This window comes from Rhipicephalus microplus, chromosome X (assembly GCF_043290135.1).
Source record: "Rhipicephalus microplus isolate Deutch F79 chromosome X, USDA_Rmic, whole genome shotgun sequence".
NCBI lineage: Eukaryota > Metazoa > Arthropoda > Arachnida > Ixodida > Ixodidae > Rhipicephalus > Rhipicephalus microplus.
In genome coordinates, this window is record NC_134710.1 from 138,788,558 (window position 1) to 138,806,505 (window position 17,948).

Here is a 17,948-nt window from a genome sequence, read left to right on the forward strand (position 1 = left end):
TTTAAGAAATTAGCAATCTATTAAAAAAATGGAGACTGGCGACACATGATTGTACATAGTAAGAATATAGCGATTTAACTTTGTAGTAAGAAACTGGCTTCCAGCATGTCAAAACCCGCGGCTCACAATTGAGAGCATTTTAAGAACTTGAGACCTAGAATGTAATTACTCCATTAAATAGAGACAAAAATGATTTCACAACAGAACATTTCACCATAATTGCTTATCTTGACCATAGATTGGCTTGTCAGATGTTCTCTGATTTCTCTGACTGATGTTTTGTTCTGGTAAAAAAAGTAAAAAATAAAAATAAAAGGTTTTTTTTGTGTGATATTGCTAGTTTTTAATCATGACAACTATTTCGAATGTGACACACTCAAAATTATTTTATTGTGGTGTCCCAGTGGTGTATAATATGCCCTACCTCTATGCCTAGAGAATAATTTTGAGTTGCTGCATCAAGACTGGCAATATGGCATTCCATCAAGAAAAAGAAAACAATGTGCTTTCAGGTGTTCATGTAATTCCAAAAACTCAAAAATACTGTTGTTGCAACTTGTGACAATTACCATGTATCAAATTCCCTTGCACTCGAAAAAAAAAAAACAAGGGACATTCAAGATTAAAAAAAAAAGTGATGATTGTATATATTATGGGCACTGCTTAATAATTCTTCAATGTCCCTTGTGACAAGCATATGCTTGCCAAAGTTCCAGGCAATCTATCCATAATGAAAACCCTGTGCTGCCATTGCACACATGTCTAGCAGAAATCCGTCGTTGCTTGAGAAAAAGAAACAATGTTTAAAAAAGCTCAGTGTCGCCTTCCTTTCAGCGTGAAAAAAAAAACGAACAAAAAAAAATATTCCCCGCTGGAACTCGAACCACTGCATGCCGTTAAGAGCACATAGATTTGGTTTGTGGCTCACTGTGCCACAGCACCCTTTTAAGGATGATTTTTCCGGCCACTATTATTTATACGTGATTACTTTCTAACCAAAATGTCCGCAATATTGAGGTTTTGCTGATTTCGAGTGGCTACAAGGCAAGGGTCAACTACGAAACGTGGTTAGCGCCTTCCCACGTGTCTGCACAAATTCTCAAAGCCCCCACGACCCCAGTGCCAGCACGATAATGTGTGCGTGATCAAAATGCAGAAGCAACAATGAAGTTTGAAAGAAAAGACAGGTGGGCTATAGTTGGTCGTGAAAACTCATAACAGTAGAGCAAACAATCAGACAAGGATGGGACACAGCGCTCATCACTGTGTCCAGAGTAGTTCTTGCTATGTGCGTTATGATACGTCCCGCATGCTCTGTTGTCTGCTGCGTGATTTCATTGCGCTACATTTCCCGAGTCAACGTTCAAACAATAGTAAACACTATGACAATGCATTTTCTTGGCGGAAAACTTCAAAGGTACGTGACAATAATGTCTGTTGTTCTCCGGCAGAGAGCTTGCTCTGTTCCTTCGCTGGGAACAGAGCAAGCTCGGCTTTTATAACTGAGTGGCACACGAGGGACCGACATAAAGCAGGAATATTGGAATGCCCATTAATGCTATTGTAACCTGCCACGGTGGTCTCGTGGCAAAGGCACTCGGATGCTGACCCGCAAGTCACGCCCCCCCCCCCCCCCCACCCCCGCCCTGTTCCTTCTTTGAACAAAAATAAAAGAAAAGATAAAGGAAGGATGAGAAAAAAAAAATAGAGTATGTCACGCGCACTGGGTGCAACATTTAAACACATGTGCGCACGCATCAAATTTTGATTGCCTATATACGTAAGGTCATGTGCGCGATTGATACGGGCAACCAAACACGTCGCAAAATTAAACAACTCTCTCCTTCTCCCTACGTTCCTTCTCTGCAATAAAAAAGAGAAATTTCGAAAAGTAAAAGAAGGTGCCATCAGCACTCGGTGTTCCCAGGTGGTCTCCCTCCCAAGTACTGACCGAGCCCAATGCTGCTTAGCTTCGGTGATCGGACGAGAACCGGCGCATTCAGCATGGTATGGCCGATGGCGAAAAACGACATTTTACAACACAATCTATAACGAACTGCAAGCGATTTCTATCTTTTCAAGTTACCGTTAACGGCTTATGCAGCGTGTTATATTATCCTGGTAAAAAACTTCGAAGGTACGTGACAATAATGTCTGTTGTTCTCCGGCAGAGAGCTTGCTCTGTTCCTTCGCTGGGGCGCACCAGCACGGGCGCACCAACGTTCACGCACAGCTCTGTGTGCAATTGCGGGCCGCCGCCACCGGCCATGCTCGTAAGTCATTTTCTGTAACTTAACGAACGTCTGTTGCGTCGGCTTTTATAACTGAGTGGCACACGAGGGACCGACATAAAGCAGGAATATTGGAATGCCCATTAATGCTATTGTAACCTGCCACGGTGGTCTCGTGGCAAAGGCACTCGGATGCTGACCCGCAAGTCACGCCCCCCCCCCCCCCCCCACCCCCGCCCTGTTCCTTCTTTGAACAAAAATAAAAGAAAAGATAAAGGAAGGATGAGAAAAAAAAAATAGAGTATGTCACGCGCACTGGGTGCAACATTTAAACACATGTGCGCACGCATCAAATTTTGATTGCCTATATACGTAAGGTCATGTGCGCGATTGATACGGGCAACCAAACACGTCGCAAAATTAAACAACTCTCTCCTTCTCCCTACGTTCCTTCTCTGCAATAAAAAAGAGAAATTTCGAAAAGTAAAAGAAGGTGCCATCAGCACTCGGTGTTCCCAGGTGGTCTCCCTCCCAAGTACTGACCGAGCCCAATGCTGCTTAGCTTCGGTGATCGGACGAGAACCGGCGCATTCAGCATGGTATGGCCGATGGCGAAAAACGACATTTTACAACACAATCTATAACGAACTGCAAGCGATTTCTATCTTTTCAAGTTACCGTTAACGGCTTATGCAGCGTGTTATATTATCCTGGTAAAAAACTTCGAAGGTACGTGACAATAATGTCTGTTGTTCTCCGGCAGAGAGCTTGCTCTGTTCCTTCGCTGGGGCGCACCAGCACGGGCGCACCAACGTTCACGCACAGCTCTGTGTGCAATTGCGGGCCGCCGCCACCGGCCATGCTCGTAAGTCATTTTCTGTAACTTAACGAACGTCTGTTGCGTCGGCTTTTATAACTGAGTGGCACACGAGGGACCGACATAAAGCAGGAATATTGGAATGCCCATTAATGCTATTGTAACCTGCCACGGTGGTCTCGTGGCAAAGGCACTCGGATGCTGACCCGCAAGTCACGCCCCCCCCCCCCCACCCCCGCCCTGTTCCTTCTTTGAACAAAAATAAAAGAAAAGATAAAGGAAGGATGAGAAAAAAAAAATAGAGTATGTCACGCGCACTGGGTGCAACATTTAAACACATGTGCGCACGCATCAAATTTTGATTGCCTATATACGTAAGGTCATGTGCGCGATTGATACGGGCAACCAAACACGTCGCAAAATTAAACAACTCTCTCCTTCTCCCTACGTTCCTTCTCTGCAATAAAAAAGAGAAATTTCGAAAAGTAAAAGAAGGTGCCATCAGCACTCGGTGTTCCCAGGTGGTCTCCCTCCCAAGTACTGACCGAGCCCAATGCTGCTTAGCTTCGGTGATCGGACGAGAACCGGCGCATTCAGCATGGTATGGCCGATGGCGAAAAACGACATTTTACAACACAATCTATAACGAACTGCAAGCGATTTCTATCTTTTCAAGTTACCGTTAACGGCTTATGCAGCGTGTTATATTATCCTGGTAAAAAACTTCGAAGGTACGTGACAATAATGTCTGTTGTTCTCCGGCAGAGAGCTTGCTCTGTTCCTTCGCTGGGGCGCACCAGCACGGGCGCACCAACGTTCACGCACAGCTCTGTGTGCAATTGCGGGCCGCCGCCACCGGCCATGCTCGTAAGTCATTTTCTGTAACTTAACGAACGTCTGTTGCGTCGGCTTTTATAACTGAGTGGCACACGAGGGACCGACATAAAGCAGGAATATTGGAATGCCCATTAATGCTATTGTAACCTGCCACGGTGGTCTCGTGGCAAAGGCACTCGGATGCTGACCCGCAAGTCACGCCCCCCCCCCCCCCCCACCCCCGCCCTGTTCCTTCTTTGAACAAAAATAAAAGAAAAGATAAAGGAAGGATGAGAAAAAAAAAATAGAGTATGTCACGCGCACTGGGTGCAACATTTAAACACATGTGCGCACGCATCAAATTTTGATTGCCTATATACGTAAGGTCATGTGCGCGATTGATACGGGCAACCAAACACGTCGCAAAATTAAACAACTCTCTCCTTCTCCCTACGTTCCTTCTCTGCAATAAAAAAGAGAAATTTCGAAAAGTAAAAGAAGGTGCCATCAGCACTCGGTGTTCCCAGGTGGTCTCCCTCCCAAGTACTGACCGAGCCCAATGCTGCTTAGCTTCGGTGATCGGACGAGAACCGGCGCATTCAGCATAATATGGCCGATGGCGAAAAACGACATTTTACAACACAATCTATAACGAACTGCAAGCGATTTCTATCTTTTCAAGTTACCGTTAACGGCTTATGCAGCGTGTTATATTATCCTGGTAAAAAACTTCGAAGGTACGTGACAATAATGTCTGTTGTTCTCCGGCAGAGAGCTTGCTCTGTTCCTTCGCTGGGGCGCACCAGCACGGGCGCACCAACGTTCACGCACAGCTCTGTGTGCAATTGCGGGCCGCCGCCACCGGCCATGCTCGTAAGTCATTTTCTGTAACTTAACGAACGTCTGTTGCGTCGGCTTTTATAACTGAGTGGCACACGAGGGACCGACATAAAGCAGGAATATTGGAATGCCCATTAATGCTATTGTAACCTGCCACGGTGGTCTCGTGGCAAAGGCACTCGGATGCTGACCCGCAAGTCACGCCCCCCCCCCCCCCCACCCCCGCCCTGTTCCTTCTTTGAACAAAAATAAAAGAAAAGATAAAGGAAGGATGAGAAAAAAAAAATAGAGTATGTCACGCGCACTGGGTGCAACATTTAAACACATGTGCGCACGCATCAAATTTTGATTGCCTATATACGTAAGGTCATGTGCGCGATTGATACGGGCAACCAAACACGTCGCAAAATTAAACAACTCTCTCCTTCTCCCTACGTTCCTTCTCTGCAATAAAAAAGAGAAATTTCGAAAAGTAAAAGAAGGTGCCATCAGCACTCGGTGTTCCCAGGTGGTCTCCCTCCCAAGTACTGACCGAGCCCAATGCTGCTTAGCTTCGGTGATCGGACGAGAACCGGCGCATTCAGCATAATATGGCCGATGGCGAAAAACGACATTTTACAACACAATCTATAACGAACTGCAAGCGATTTCTATCTTTTCAAGTTACCGTTAACGGCTTATGCAGCGTGTTATATTATCCTGGTAAAAAACTTCGAAGGTACGTGACAATAATGTCTGTTGTTCTCCGGCAGAGAGCTTGCTCTGTTCCTTCGCTGGGGCGCACCAGCACGGGCGCACCAACGTTCACGCACAGCTCTGTGTGCAATTGCGGGCCGCCGCCACCGGCCATGCTCGTAAGTCATTTTCTGTAACTTAACGAACGTCTGTTGCGTCGGCTTTTATAACTGAGTGGCACACGAGGGACCGACATAAAGCAGGAATATTGGAATGCCCATTAATGCTATTGTAACCTGCCACGGTGGTCTCGTGGCAAAGGCACTCGGATGCTGACCCGCAAGTCACGCCCCCCCCCCCCCCCCACCCCCGCCCTGTTCCTTCTTTGAACAAAAATAAAAGAAAAGATAAAGGAAGGATGAGAAAAAAAAAATAGAGTATGTCACGCGCACTGGGTGCAACATTTAAACACATGTGCGCACGCATCAAATTTTGATTGCCTATATACGTAAGGTCATGTGCGCGATTGATACGGGCAACCAAACACGTCGCAAAATTAAACAACTCTCTCCTTCTCCCTACGTTCCTTCTCTGCAATAAAAAAGAGAAATTTCGAAAAGTAAAAGAAGGTGCCATCAGCACTCGGTGTTCCCAGGTGGTCTCCCTCCCAAGTACTGACCGAGCCCAATGCTGCTTAGCTTCGGTGATCGGACGAGAACCGGCGCATTCAGCATGGTATGGCCGATGGCGAAAAACGACATTTTACAACACAATCTATAACGAACTGCAAGCGATTTCTATCTTTTCAAGTTACCGTTAACGGCTTATGCAGCGTGTTATATTATCCTGGTAAAAAACTTCGAAGGTACGTGACAATAATGTCTGTTGTTCTCCGGCAGAGAGCTTGCTCTGTTCCTTCGCTGGGGCGCACCAGCACGGGCGCACCAACGTTCACGCACAGCTCTGTGTGCAATTGCGGGCCGCCGCCACCGGCCATGCTCGTAAGTCATTTTCTGTAACTTAACGAACGTCTGTTGCGTCGGCTTTTATAACTGAGTGGCACACGAGGGACCGACATAAAGCAGGAATATTGGAATGCCCATTAATGCTATTGTAACCTGCCACGGTGGTCTCGTGGCAAAGGCACTCGGATGCTGACCCGCAAGTCACGCCCCCCCCCCCCCCACCCCCGCCCTGTTCCTTCTTTGAACAAAAATAAAAGAAAAGATAAAGGAAGGATGAGAAAAAAAAAATAGAGTATGTCACGCGCACTGGGTGCAACATTTAAACACATGTGCGCACGCATCAAATTTTGATTGCCTATATACGTAAGGTCATGTGCGCGATTGATACGGGCAACCAAACACGTCGCAAAATTAAACAACTCTCTCCTTCTCCCTACGTTCCTTCTCTGCAATAAAAAAGAGAAATTTCGAAAAGTAAAAGAAGGTGCCATCAGCACTCGGTGTTCCCAGGTGGTCTCCCTCCCAAGTACTGACCGAGCCCAATGCTGCTTAGCTTCGGTGATCGGACGAGAACCGGCGCATTCAGCATGGTATGGCCGATGGCGAAAAACGACATTTTACAACACAATCTATAACGTGCAAGCGATTTCTATCTTTTCAAGTTACCGTTAACGGCTTATGCAGCGTGTTATATTATCCTGGTAAAAAACTTCGAAGGTACGTGACAATAATGTCTGTTGTTCTCCGGCAGAGAGCTTGCTCTGTTCCTTCGCTGGGGCGCACCAGCACGGGCGCACCAACGTTCACGCACAGCTCTGTGTGCAATTGCGGGCCGCCGCCACCGGCCATGCTCGTAAGTCATTTTCTGTAACTTAACGAACGTCTGTTGCGTCGGCTTTTATAACTGAGTGGCACACGAGGGACCGACATAAAGCAGGAATATTGGAATGCCCATTAATGCTATTGTAACCTGCCACGGTGGTCTCGTGGCAAAGGCACTCGGATGCTGACCCGCAAGTCACGCCCCCCCCCCCCCACCCCCGCCCTGTTCCTTCTTTGAACAAAAATAAAAGAAAAGATAAAGGAAGGATGAGAAAAAAAAAATAGAGTATGTCACGCGCACTGGGTGCAACATTTAAACACATGTGCGCACGCATCAAATTTTGATTGCCTATATACGTAAGGTCATGTGCGCGATTGATACGGGCAACCAAACACGTCGCAAAATTAAACAACTCTCTCCTTCTCCCTACGTTCCTTCTCTGCAATAAAAAAGAGAAATTTCGAAAAGTAAAAGAAGGTGCCATCAGCACTCGGTGTTCCCAGGTGGTCTCCCTCCCAAGTACTGACCGAGCCCAATGCTGCTTAGCTTCGGTGATCGGACGAGAACCGGCGCATTCAGCATGGTATGGCCGATGGCGAAAAACGACATTTTACAACACAATCTATAACGAACTGCAAGCGATTTCTATCTTTTCAAGTTACCGTTAACGGCTTATGCAGCGTGTTATATTATCCTGGTAAAAAACTTCGAAGGTACGTGACAATAATGTCTGTTGTTCTCCGGCAGAGAGCTTGCTCTGTTCCTTCGCTGGGGCGCACCAGCACGGGCGCACCAACGTTCACGCACAGCTCTGTGTGCAATTGCGGGCCGCCGCCACCGGCCATGCTCGTAAGTCATTTTCTGTAACTTAACGAACGTCTGTTGCGTCGGCTTTTATAACTGAGTGGCACACGAGGGACCGACATAAAGCAGGAATATTGGAATGCCCATTAATGCTATTGTAACCTGCCACGGTGGTCTCGTGGCAAAGGCACTCGGATGCTGACCCGCAAGTCACGCCCCCCCCCCCCCCCCACCCCCGCCCTGTTCCTTCTTTGAACAAAAATAAAAGAAAAGATAAAGGAAGGATGAGAAAAAAAAAATAGAGTATGTCACGCGCACTGGGTGCAACATTTAAACACATGTGCGCACGCATCAAATTTTGATTGCCTATATACGTAAGGTCATGTGCGCGATTGATACGGGCAACCAAACACGTCGCAAAATTAAACAACTCTCTCCTTCTCCCTACGTTCCTTCTCTGCAATAAAAAAGAGAAATTTCGAAAAGTAAAAGAAGGTGCCATCAGCACTCGGTGTTCCCAGGTGGTCTCCCTCCCAAGTACTGACCGAGCCCAATGCTGCTTAGCTTCGGTGATCGGACGAGAACCGGCGCATTCAGCATAATATGGCCGATGGCGAAAAACGACATTTTACAACACAATCTATAACGAACTGCAAGCGATTTCTATCTTTTCAAGTTACCGTTAACGGCTTATGCAGCGTGTTATATTATCCTGGTAAAAAACTTCGAAGGTACGTGACAATAATGTCTGTTGTTCTCCGGCAGAGAGCTTGCTCTGTTCCTTCGCTGGGGCGCACCAGCACGGGCGCACCAACGTTCACGCACAGCTCTGTGTGCAATTGCGGGCCGCCGCCACCGGCCATGCTCGTAAGTCATTTTCTGTAACTTAACGAACGTCTGTTGCGTCGGCTTTTATAACTGAGTGGCACACGAGGGACCGACATAAAGCAGGAATATTGGAATGCCCATTAATGCTATTGTAACCTGCCACGGTGGTCTCGTGGCAAAGGCACTCGGATGCTGACCCGCAAGTCACGCCCCCCCCCCCCCCCACCCCCGCCCTGTTCCTTCTTTGAACAAAAATAAAAGAAAAGATAAAGGAAGGATGAGAAAAAAAAAATAGAGTATGTCACGCGCACTGGGTGCAACATTTAAACACATGTGCGCACGCATCAAATTTTGATTGCCTATATACGTAAGGTCATGTGCGCGATTGATACGGGCAACCAAACACGTCGCAAAATTAAACAACTCTCTCCTTCTCCCTACGTTCCTTCTCTGCAATAAAAAAGAGAAATTTCGAAAAGTAAAAGAAGGTGCCATCAGCACTCGGTGTTCCCAGGTGGTCTCCCTCCCAAGTACTGACCGAGCCCAATGCTGCTTAGCTTCGGTGATCGGACGAGAACCGGCGCATTCAGCATGGTATGGCCGATGGCGAAAAACGACATTTTACAACACAATCTATAACGAACTGCAAGCGATTTCTATCTTTTCAAGTTACCGTTAACGGCTTATGCAGCGTGTTATATTATCCTGGTAAAAAACTTCGAAGGTACGTGACAATAATGTCTGTTGTTCTCCGGCAGAGAGCTTGCTCTGTTCCTTCGCTGGGGCGCACCAGCACGGGCGCACCAACGTTCACGCACAGCTCTGTGTGCAATTGCGGGCCGCCGCCACCGGCCATGCTCGTAAGTCATTTTCTGTAACTTAACGAACGTCTGTTGCGTCGGCTTTTATAACTGAGTGGCACACGAGGGACCGACATAAAGCAGGAATATTGGAATGCCCATTAATGCTATTGTAACCTGCCACGGTGGTCTCGTGGCAAAGGCACTCGGATGCTGACCCGCAAGTCACGCCCCCCCCCCCCCCCACCCCCGCCCTGTTCCTTCTTTGAACAAAAATAAAAGAAAAGATAAAGGAAGGATGAGAAAAAAAAAATAGAGTATGTCACGCGCACTGGGTGCAACATTTAAACACATGTGCGCACGCATCAAATTTTGATTGCCTATATACGTAAGGTCATGTGCGCGATTGATACGGGCAACCAAACACGTCGCAAAATTAAACAACTCTCTCCTTCTCCCTACGTTCCTTCTCTGCAATAAAAAAGAGAAATTTCGAAAAGTAAAAGAAGGTGCCATCAGCACTCGGTGTTCCCAGGTGGTCTCCCTCCCAAGTACTGACCGAGCCCAATGCTGCTTAGCTTCGGTGATCGGACGAGAACCGGCGCATTCAGCATGGTATGGCCGATGGCGAAAAACGACATTTTACAACACAATCTATAACGAACTGCAAGCGATTTCTATCTTTTCAAGTTACCGTTAACGGCTTATGCAGCGTGTTATATTATCCTGGTAAAAAACTTCGAAGGTACGTGACAATAATGTCTGTTGTTCTCCGGCAGAGAGCTTGCTCTGTTCCTTCGCTGGGGCGCACCAGCACGGGCGCACCAACGTTCACGCACAGCTCTGTGTGCAATTGCGGGCCGCCGCCACCGGCCATGCTCGTAAGTCATTTTCTGTAACTTAACGAACGTCTGTTGCGTCGGCTTTTATAACTGAGTGGCACACGAGGGACCGACATAAAGCAGGAATATTGGAATGCCCATTAATGCTATTGTAACCTGCCACGGTGGTCTCGTGGCAAAGGCACTCGGATGCTGACCCGCAAGTCACGCCCCCCCCCCCCACCCCCGCCCTGTTCCTTCTTTGAACAAAAATAAAAGAAAAGATAAAGGAAGGATGAGAAAAAAAAATAGAGTATGTCACGCGCACTGGGTGCAACATTTAAACACATGTGCGCACGCATCAAATTTTGATTGCCTATATACGTAAGGTCATGTGCGCGATTGATACGGGCAACCAAACACGTCGCAAAATTAAACAACTCTCTCCTTCTCCCTACGTTCCTTCTCTGCAATAAAAAAGAGAAATTTCGAAAAGTAAAAGAAGGTGCCATCAGCACTCGGTGTTCCCAGGTGGTCTCCCTCCCAAGTACTGACCGAGCCCAATGCTGCTTAGCTTCGGTGATCGGACGAGAACCGGCGCATTCAGCATGGTATGGCCGATGGCGAAAAACGACATTTTACAACACAATCTATAACGAACTGCAAGCGATTTCTATCTTTTCAAGTTACCGTTAACGGCTTATGCAGCGTGTTATATTATCCTGGTAAAAAACTTCGAAGGTACGTGACAATAATGTCTGTTGTTCTCCGGCAGAGAGCTTGCTCTGTTCCTTCGCTGGGGCGCACCAGCACGGGCGCACCAACGTTCACGCACAGCTCTGTGTGCAATTGCGGGCCGCCGCCACCGGCCATGCTCGTAAGTCATTTTCTGTAACTTAACGAACGTCTGTTGCGTCGGCTTTTATAACTGAGTGGCACACGAGGGACCGACATAAAGCAGGAATATTGGAATGCCCATTAATGCTATTGTAACCTGCCACGGTGGTCTCGTGGCAAAGGCACTCGGATGCTGACCCGCAAGTCACGCCCCCCCCCCCCCCACCCCCGCCCTGTTCCTTCTTTGAACAAAAATAAAAGAAAAGATAAAGGAAGGATGAGAAAAAAAAAATAGAGTATGTCACGCGCACTGGGTGCAACATTTAAACACATGTGCGCACGCATCAAATTTTGATTGCCTATATACGTAAGGTCATGTGCGCGATTGATACGGGCAACCAAACACGTCGCAAAATTAAACAACTCTCTCCTTCTCCCTACGTTCCTTCTCTGCAATAAAAAAGAGAAATTTCGAAAAGTAAAAGAAGGTGCCATCAGCACTCGGTGTTCCCAGGTGGTCTCCCTCCCAAGTACTGACCGAGCCCAATGCTGCTTAGCTTCGGTGATCGGACGAGAACCGGCGCATTCAGCATGGTATGGCCGATGGCGAAAAACGACATTTTACAACACAATCTATAACGAACTGCAAGCGATTTCTATCTTTTCAAGTTACCGTTAACGGCTTATGCAGCGTGTTATATTATCCTGGTAAAAAACTTCGAAGGTACGTGACAATAATGTCTGTTGTTCTCCGGCAGAGAGCTTGCTCTGTTCCTTCGCTGGGGCGCACCAGCACGGGCGCACCAACGTTCACGCACAGCTCTGTGTGCAATTGCGGGCCGCCGCCACCGGCCATGCTCGTAAGTCATTTTCTGTAACTTAACGAACGTCTGTTGCGTCGGCTTTTATAACTGAGTGGCACACGAGGGACCGACATAAAGCAGGAATATTGGAATGCCCATTAATGCTATTGTAACCTGCCACGGTGGTCTCGTGGCAAAGGCACTCGGATGCTGACCCGCAAGTCACGCCCCCCCCCCCCCACCCCCGCCCTGTTCCTTCTTTGAACAAAAATAAAAGAAAAGATAAAGGAAGGATGAGAAAAAAAAAATAGAGTATGTCACGCGCACTGGGTGCAACATTTAAACACATGTGCGCACGCATCAAATTTTGATTGCCTATATACGTAAGGTCATGTGCGCGATTGATACGGGCAACCAAACACGTCGCAAAATTAAACAACTCTCTCCTTCTCCCTACGTTCCTTCTCTGCAATAAAAAAGAGAAATTTCGAAAAGTAAAAGAAGGTGCCATCAGCACTCGGTGTTCCCAGGTGGTCTCCCTCCCAAGTACTGACCGAGCCCAATGCTGCTTAGCTTCGGTGATCGGACGAGAACCGGCGCATTCAGCATGGTATGGCCGATGGCGAAAAACGACATTTTACAACACAATCTATAACGAACTGCAAGCGATTTCTATCTTTTCAAGTTACCGTTAACGGCTTATGCAGCGTGTTATATTATCCTGGTAAAAAACTTCGAAGGTACGTGACAATAATGTCTGTTGTTCTCCGGCAGAGAGCTTGCTCTGTTCCTTCGCTGGGGCGCACCAGCACGGGCGCACCAACGTTCACGCACAGCTCTGTGTGCAATTGCGGGCCGCCGCCACCGGCCATGCTCGTAAGTCATTTTCTGTAACTTAACGAACGTCTGTTGCGTCGGCTTTTATAACTGAGTGGCACACGAGGGACCGACATAAAGCAGGAATATTGGAATGCCCATTAATGCTATTGTAACCTGCCACGGTGGTCTCGTGGCAAAGGCACTCGGATGCTGACCCGCAAGTCACGCCCCCCCCCCCCCCACCCCCGCCCTGTTCCTTCTTTGAACAAAAATAAAAGAAAAGATAAAGGAAGGATGAGAAAAAAAAAATAGAGTATGTCACGCGCACTGGGTGCAACATTTAAACACATGTGCGCACGCATCAAATTTTGATTGCCTATATACGTAAGGTCATGTGCGCGATTGATACGGGCAACCAAACACGTCGCAAAATTAAACAACTCTCTCCTTCTCCCTACGTTCCTTCTCTGCAATAAAAAAGAGAAATTTCGAAAAGTAAAAGAAGGTGCCATCAGCACTCGGTGTTCCCAGGTGGTCTCCCTCCCAAGTACTGACCGAGCCCAATGCTGCTTAGCTTCGGTGATCGGACGAGAACCGGCGCATTCAGCATGGTATGGCCGATGGCGAAAAACGACATTTTACAACACAATCTATAACGAACTGCAAGCGATTTCTATCTTTTCAAGTTACCGTTAACGGCTTATGCAGCGTGTTATATTATCCTGGTAAAAAACTTCGAAGGTACGTGACAATAATGTCTGTTGTTCTCCGGCAGAGAGCTTGCTCTGTTCCTTCGCTGGGGCGCACCAGCACGGGCGCACCAACGTTCACGCACAGCTCTGTGTGCAATTGCGGGCCGCCGCCACCGGCCATGCTCGTAAGTCATTTTCTGTAACTTAACGAACGTCTGTTGCGTCGGCTTTTATAACTGAGTGGCACACGAGGGACCGACATAAAGCAGGAATATTGGAATGCCCATTAATGCTATTGTAACCTGCCACGGTGGTCTCGTGGCAAAGGCACTCGGATGCTGACCCGCAAGTCACGCCCCCCCCCCCCCCACCCCCGCCCTGTTCCTTCTTTGAACAAAAATAAAAGAAAAGATAAAGGAAGGATGAGAAAAAAAAAATAGAGTATGTCACGCGCACTGGGTGCAACATTTAAACACATGTGCGCACGCATCAAATTTTGATTGCCTATATACGTAAGGTCATGTGCGCGATTGATACGGGCAACCAAACACGTCGCAAAATTAAACAACTCTCTCCTTCTCCCTACGTTCCTTCTCTGCAATAAAAAAGAGAAATTTCGAAAAGTAAAAGAAGGTGCCATCAGCACTCGGTGTTCCCAGGTGGTCTCCCTCCCAAGTACTGACCGAGCCCAATGCTGCTTAGCTTCGGTGATCGGACGAGAACCGGCGCATTCAGCATGGTATGGCCGATGGCGAAAAACGACATTTTACAACACAATCTATAACGAACTGCAAGCGATTTCTATCTTTTCAAGTTACCGTTAACGGCTTATGCAGCGTGTTATATTATCCTGGTAAAAAACTTCGAAGGTACGTGACAATAATGTCTGTTGTTCTCCGGCAGAGAGCTTGCTCTGTTCCTTCGCTGGGGCGCACCAGCACGGGCGCACCAACGTTCACGCACAGCTCTGTGTGCAATTGCGGGCCGCCGCCACCGGCCATGCTCGTAAGTCATTTTCTGTAACTTAACGAACGTCTGTTGCGTCGGCTTTTATAACTGAGTGGCACACGAGGGACCGACATAAAGCAGGAATATTGGAATGCCCATTAATGCTATTGTAACCTGCCACGGTGGTCTCGTGGCAAAGGCACTCGGATGCTGACCCGCAAGTCACGCCCCCCCCCCCCCCACCCCCGCCCTGTTCCTTCTTTGAACAAAAATAAAAGAAAAGATAAAGGAAGGATGAGAAAAAAAAAATAGAGTATGTCACGCGCACTGGGTGCAACATTTAAACACATGTGCGCACGCATCAAATTTTGATTGCCTATATACGTAAGGTCATGTGCGCGATTGATACGGGCAACCAAACACGTCGCAAAATTAAACAACTCTCTCCTTCTCCCTACGTTCCTTCTCTGCAATAAAAAAGAGAAATTTCGAAAAGTAAAAGAAGGTGCCATCAGCACTCGGTGTTCCCAGGTGGTCTCCCTCCCAAGTACTGACCGAGCCCAATGCTGCTTAGCTTCGGTGATCGGACGAGAACCGGCGCATTCAGCATGGTATGGCCGATGGCGAAAAACGACATTTTACAACACAATCTATAACGAACTGCAAGCGATTTCTATCTTTTCAAGTTACCGTTAACGGCTTATGCAGCGTGTTATATTATCCTGGTAAAAAACTTCGAAGGTACGTGACAATAATGTCTGTTGTTCTCCGGCAGAGAGCTTGCTCTGTTCCTTCGCTGGGGCGCACCAGCACGGGCGCACCAACGTTCACGCACAGCTCTGTGTGCAATTGCGGGCCGCCGCCACCGGCCATGCTCGTAAGTCATTTTCTGTAACTTAACGAACGTCTGTTGCGTCGGCTTTTATAACTGAGTGGCACACGAGGGACCGACATAAAGCAGGAATATTGGAATGCCCATTAATGCTATTGTAACCTGCCACGGTGGTCTCGTGGCAAAGGCACTCGGATGCTGACCCGCAAGTCACGCCCCCCCCCCCCCACCCCCGCCCTGTTCCTTCTTTGAACAAAAATAAAAGAAAAGATAAAGGAAGGATGAGAAAAAAAAAATAGAGTATGTCACGCGCACTGGGTGCAACATTTAAACACATGTGCGCACGCATCAAATTTTGATTGCCTATATACGTAAGGTCATGTGCGCGATTGATACGGGCAACCAAACACGTCGCAAAATTAAACAACTCTCTCCTTCTCCCTACGTTCCTTCTCTGCAATAAAAAAGAGAAATTTCGAAAAGTAAAAGAAGGTGCCATCAGCACTCGGTGTTCCCAGGTGGTCTCCCTCCCAAGTACTGACCGAGCCCAATGCTGCTTAGCTTCGGTGATCGGACGAGAACCGGCGCATTCAGCATGGTATGGCCGATGGCGAAAAACGACATTTTACAACACAATCTATAACGAACTGCAAGCGATTTCTATCTTTTCAAGTTACCGTTAACGGCTTATGCAGCGTGTTATATTATCCTGGTAAAAAACTTCGAAGGTACGTGACAATAATGTCTGTTGTTCTCCGGCAGAGAGCTTGCTCTGTTCCTTCGCTGGGGCGCACCAGCACGGGCGCACCAACGTTCACGCACAGCTCTGTGTGCAATTGCGGGCCGCCGCCACCGGCCATGCTCGTAAGTCATTTTCTGTAACTTAACGAACGTCTGTTGCGTCGGCTTTTATAACTGAGTGGCACACGAGGGACCGACATAAAGCAGGAATATTGGAATGCCCATTAATGCTATTGTAACCTGCCACGGTGGTCTCGTGGCAAAGGCACTCGGATGCTGACCCGCAAGTCACGCCCCCCCCCCCCCCCCACCCCCGCCCTGTTCCTTCTTTGAACAAAAATAAAAGAAAAGATAAAGGAAGGATGAGAAAAAAAAAATAGAGTATGTCACGCGCACTGGGTGCAACATTTAAACACATGTGCGCACGCATCAAATTTTGATTGCCTATATACGTAAGGTCATGTGCGCGATTGATACGGGCAACCAAACACGTCGCAAAATTAAACAACTCTCTCCTTCTCCCTACGTTCCTTCTCTGCAATAAAAAAGAGAAATTTCGAAAAGTAAAAGAAGGTGCCATCAGCACTCGGTGTTCCCAGGTGGTCTCCCTCCCAAGTACTGACCGAGCCCAATGCTGCTTAGCTTCGGTGATCGGACGAGAACCGGCGCATTCAGCATAATATGGCCGATGGCGAAAAACGACATTTTACAACACAATCTATAACGAACTGCAAGCGATTTCTATCTTTTCAAGTTACCGTTAACGGCTTATGCAGCGTGTTATATTATCCTGGTAAAAAACTTCGAAGGTACGTGACAATAATGTCTGTTGTTCTCCGGCAGAGAGCTTGCTCTGTTCCTTCGCTGGGGCGCACCAGCACGGGCGCACCAACGTTCACGCACAGCTCTGTGTGCAATTGCGGGCCGCCGCCACCGGCCATGCTCGTAAGTCATTTTCTGTAACTTAACGAACGTCTGTTGCGTCGGCTTTTATAACTGAGTGGCACACGAGGGACCGACATAAAGCAGGAATATTGGAATGCCCATTAATGCTATTGTAACCTGCCACGGTGGTCTCGTGGCAAAGGCACTCGGATGCTGACCCGCAAGTCACGCCCCCCCCCCCCCCCACCCCCGCCCTGTTCCTTCTTTGAACAAAAATAAAAGAAAAGATAAAGGAAGGATGAGAAAAAAAAAATAGAGTATGTCACGCGCACTGGGTGCAACATTTAAACACATGTGCGCACGCATCAAATTTTGATTGCCTATATACGTAAGGTCATGTGCGCGATTGATACGGGCAACCAAACACGTCGCAAAATTAAACAACTCTCTCCTTCTCCCTACGTTCCTTCTCTGCAATAAAAAAGAGAAATTTCGAAAAGTAAAAGAAGGTGCCATCAGCACTCGGTGTTCCCAGGTGGTCTCCCTCCCAAGTACTGACCGAGCCCAATGCTGCTTAGCTTCGGTGATCGGACGAGAACCGGCGCATTCAGCATGGTATGGCCGATGGCGAAAAACGACATTTTACAACACAATCTATAACGAACTGCAAGCGATTTCTATCTTTTCAAGTTACCGTTAACGGCTTATGCAGCGTGTTATATTATCCTGGTAAAAAACTTCGAAGGTACGTGACAATAATGTCTGTTGTTCTCCGGCAGAGAGCTTGCTCTGTTCCTTCGCTGGGGCGCACCAGCACGGGCGCACCAACGTTCACGCACAGCTCTGTGTGCAATTGCGGGCCGCCGCCACCGGCCATGCTCGTAAGTCATTTTCTGTAACTTAACGAACGTCTGTTGCGTCGGCTTTTATAACTGAGTGGCACACGAGGGACCGACATAAAGCAGGAATAT

At 47.7% G+C, this 17,948-nt stretch overlaps 1 protein-coding gene and 20 non-coding genes across 23 annotated transcripts in view; all 21 read right to left on the minus strand.

Annotated features, from left to right (window-relative positions):
• LOC119188147 (uncharacterized) overlaps nucleotides 1-17,948 on the minus strand; it is a 99,355-nt gene that overhangs the window by 15,611 nt on the left and 65,796 nt on the right. The window lies entirely within an intron of this gene.
• Nucleotides 1,903-2,021, minus strand: LOC142777750 (5S ribosomal RNA). Its single transcript, XR_012888368.1, has one exon. It is a non-coding gene; the product is annotated as a 5S ribosomal RNA (ribosomal RNA).
• LOC142777520 (5S ribosomal RNA) lies at nucleotides 2,726-2,844 on the minus strand. The gene has a single exon (XR_012888156.1). It is a non-coding gene; the product is annotated as a 5S ribosomal RNA (ribosomal RNA).
• On the minus strand, nucleotides 3,545-3,663 carry LOC142777531 (5S ribosomal RNA). The gene has a single exon (XR_012888167.1). It is a non-coding gene; the product is annotated as a 5S ribosomal RNA (ribosomal RNA).
• Nucleotides 4,367-4,485, minus strand: LOC142777683 (5S ribosomal RNA). The gene has a single exon (XR_012888319.1). It is a non-coding gene; the product is annotated as a 5S ribosomal RNA (ribosomal RNA).
• On the minus strand, nucleotides 5,188-5,306 carry LOC142777684 (5S ribosomal RNA). The gene has a single exon (XR_012888320.1). It is a non-coding gene; the product is annotated as a 5S ribosomal RNA (ribosomal RNA).
• On the minus strand, nucleotides 6,010-6,128 carry LOC142777542 (5S ribosomal RNA). The gene has a single exon (XR_012888178.1). It is a non-coding gene; the product is annotated as a 5S ribosomal RNA (ribosomal RNA).
• Nucleotides 6,830-6,948, minus strand: LOC142777553 (5S ribosomal RNA). The gene has a single exon (XR_012888189.1). It is a non-coding gene; the product is annotated as a 5S ribosomal RNA (ribosomal RNA).
• On the minus strand, nucleotides 7,646-7,764 carry LOC142777564 (5S ribosomal RNA). The gene has a single exon (XR_012888200.1). It is a non-coding gene; the product is annotated as a 5S ribosomal RNA (ribosomal RNA).
• LOC142777685 (5S ribosomal RNA) lies at nucleotides 8,468-8,586 on the minus strand. The gene has a single exon (XR_012888321.1). It is a non-coding gene; the product is annotated as a 5S ribosomal RNA (ribosomal RNA).
• Nucleotides 9,289-9,407, minus strand: LOC142777575 (5S ribosomal RNA). The gene has a single exon (XR_012888211.1). It is a non-coding gene; the product is annotated as a 5S ribosomal RNA (ribosomal RNA).
• On the minus strand, nucleotides 10,110-10,228 carry LOC142777586 (5S ribosomal RNA). The gene has a single exon (XR_012888222.1). It is a non-coding gene; the product is annotated as a 5S ribosomal RNA (ribosomal RNA).
• Nucleotides 10,927-11,045, minus strand: LOC142777597 (5S ribosomal RNA). Its single transcript, XR_012888233.1, has one exon. It is a non-coding gene; the product is annotated as a 5S ribosomal RNA (ribosomal RNA).
• On the minus strand, nucleotides 11,747-11,865 carry LOC142777608 (5S ribosomal RNA). Its single transcript, XR_012888244.1, has one exon. It is a non-coding gene; the product is annotated as a 5S ribosomal RNA (ribosomal RNA).
• Nucleotides 12,566-12,684, minus strand: LOC142777619 (5S ribosomal RNA). Its single transcript, XR_012888255.1, has one exon. It is a non-coding gene; the product is annotated as a 5S ribosomal RNA (ribosomal RNA).
• Nucleotides 13,386-13,504, minus strand: LOC142777631 (5S ribosomal RNA). The gene has a single exon (XR_012888267.1). It is a non-coding gene; the product is annotated as a 5S ribosomal RNA (ribosomal RNA).
• On the minus strand, nucleotides 14,206-14,324 carry LOC142777642 (5S ribosomal RNA). The gene has a single exon (XR_012888278.1). It is a non-coding gene; the product is annotated as a 5S ribosomal RNA (ribosomal RNA).
• On the minus strand, nucleotides 15,026-15,144 carry LOC142777653 (5S ribosomal RNA). The gene has a single exon (XR_012888289.1). It is a non-coding gene; the product is annotated as a 5S ribosomal RNA (ribosomal RNA).
• LOC142777664 (5S ribosomal RNA) lies at nucleotides 15,845-15,963 on the minus strand. Its single transcript, XR_012888300.1, has one exon. It is a non-coding gene; the product is annotated as a 5S ribosomal RNA (ribosomal RNA).
• Nucleotides 16,667-16,785, minus strand: LOC142777687 (5S ribosomal RNA). Its single transcript, XR_012888323.1, has one exon. It is a non-coding gene; the product is annotated as a 5S ribosomal RNA (ribosomal RNA).
• Nucleotides 17,488-17,606, minus strand: LOC142777675 (5S ribosomal RNA). The gene has a single exon (XR_012888311.1). It is a non-coding gene; the product is annotated as a 5S ribosomal RNA (ribosomal RNA).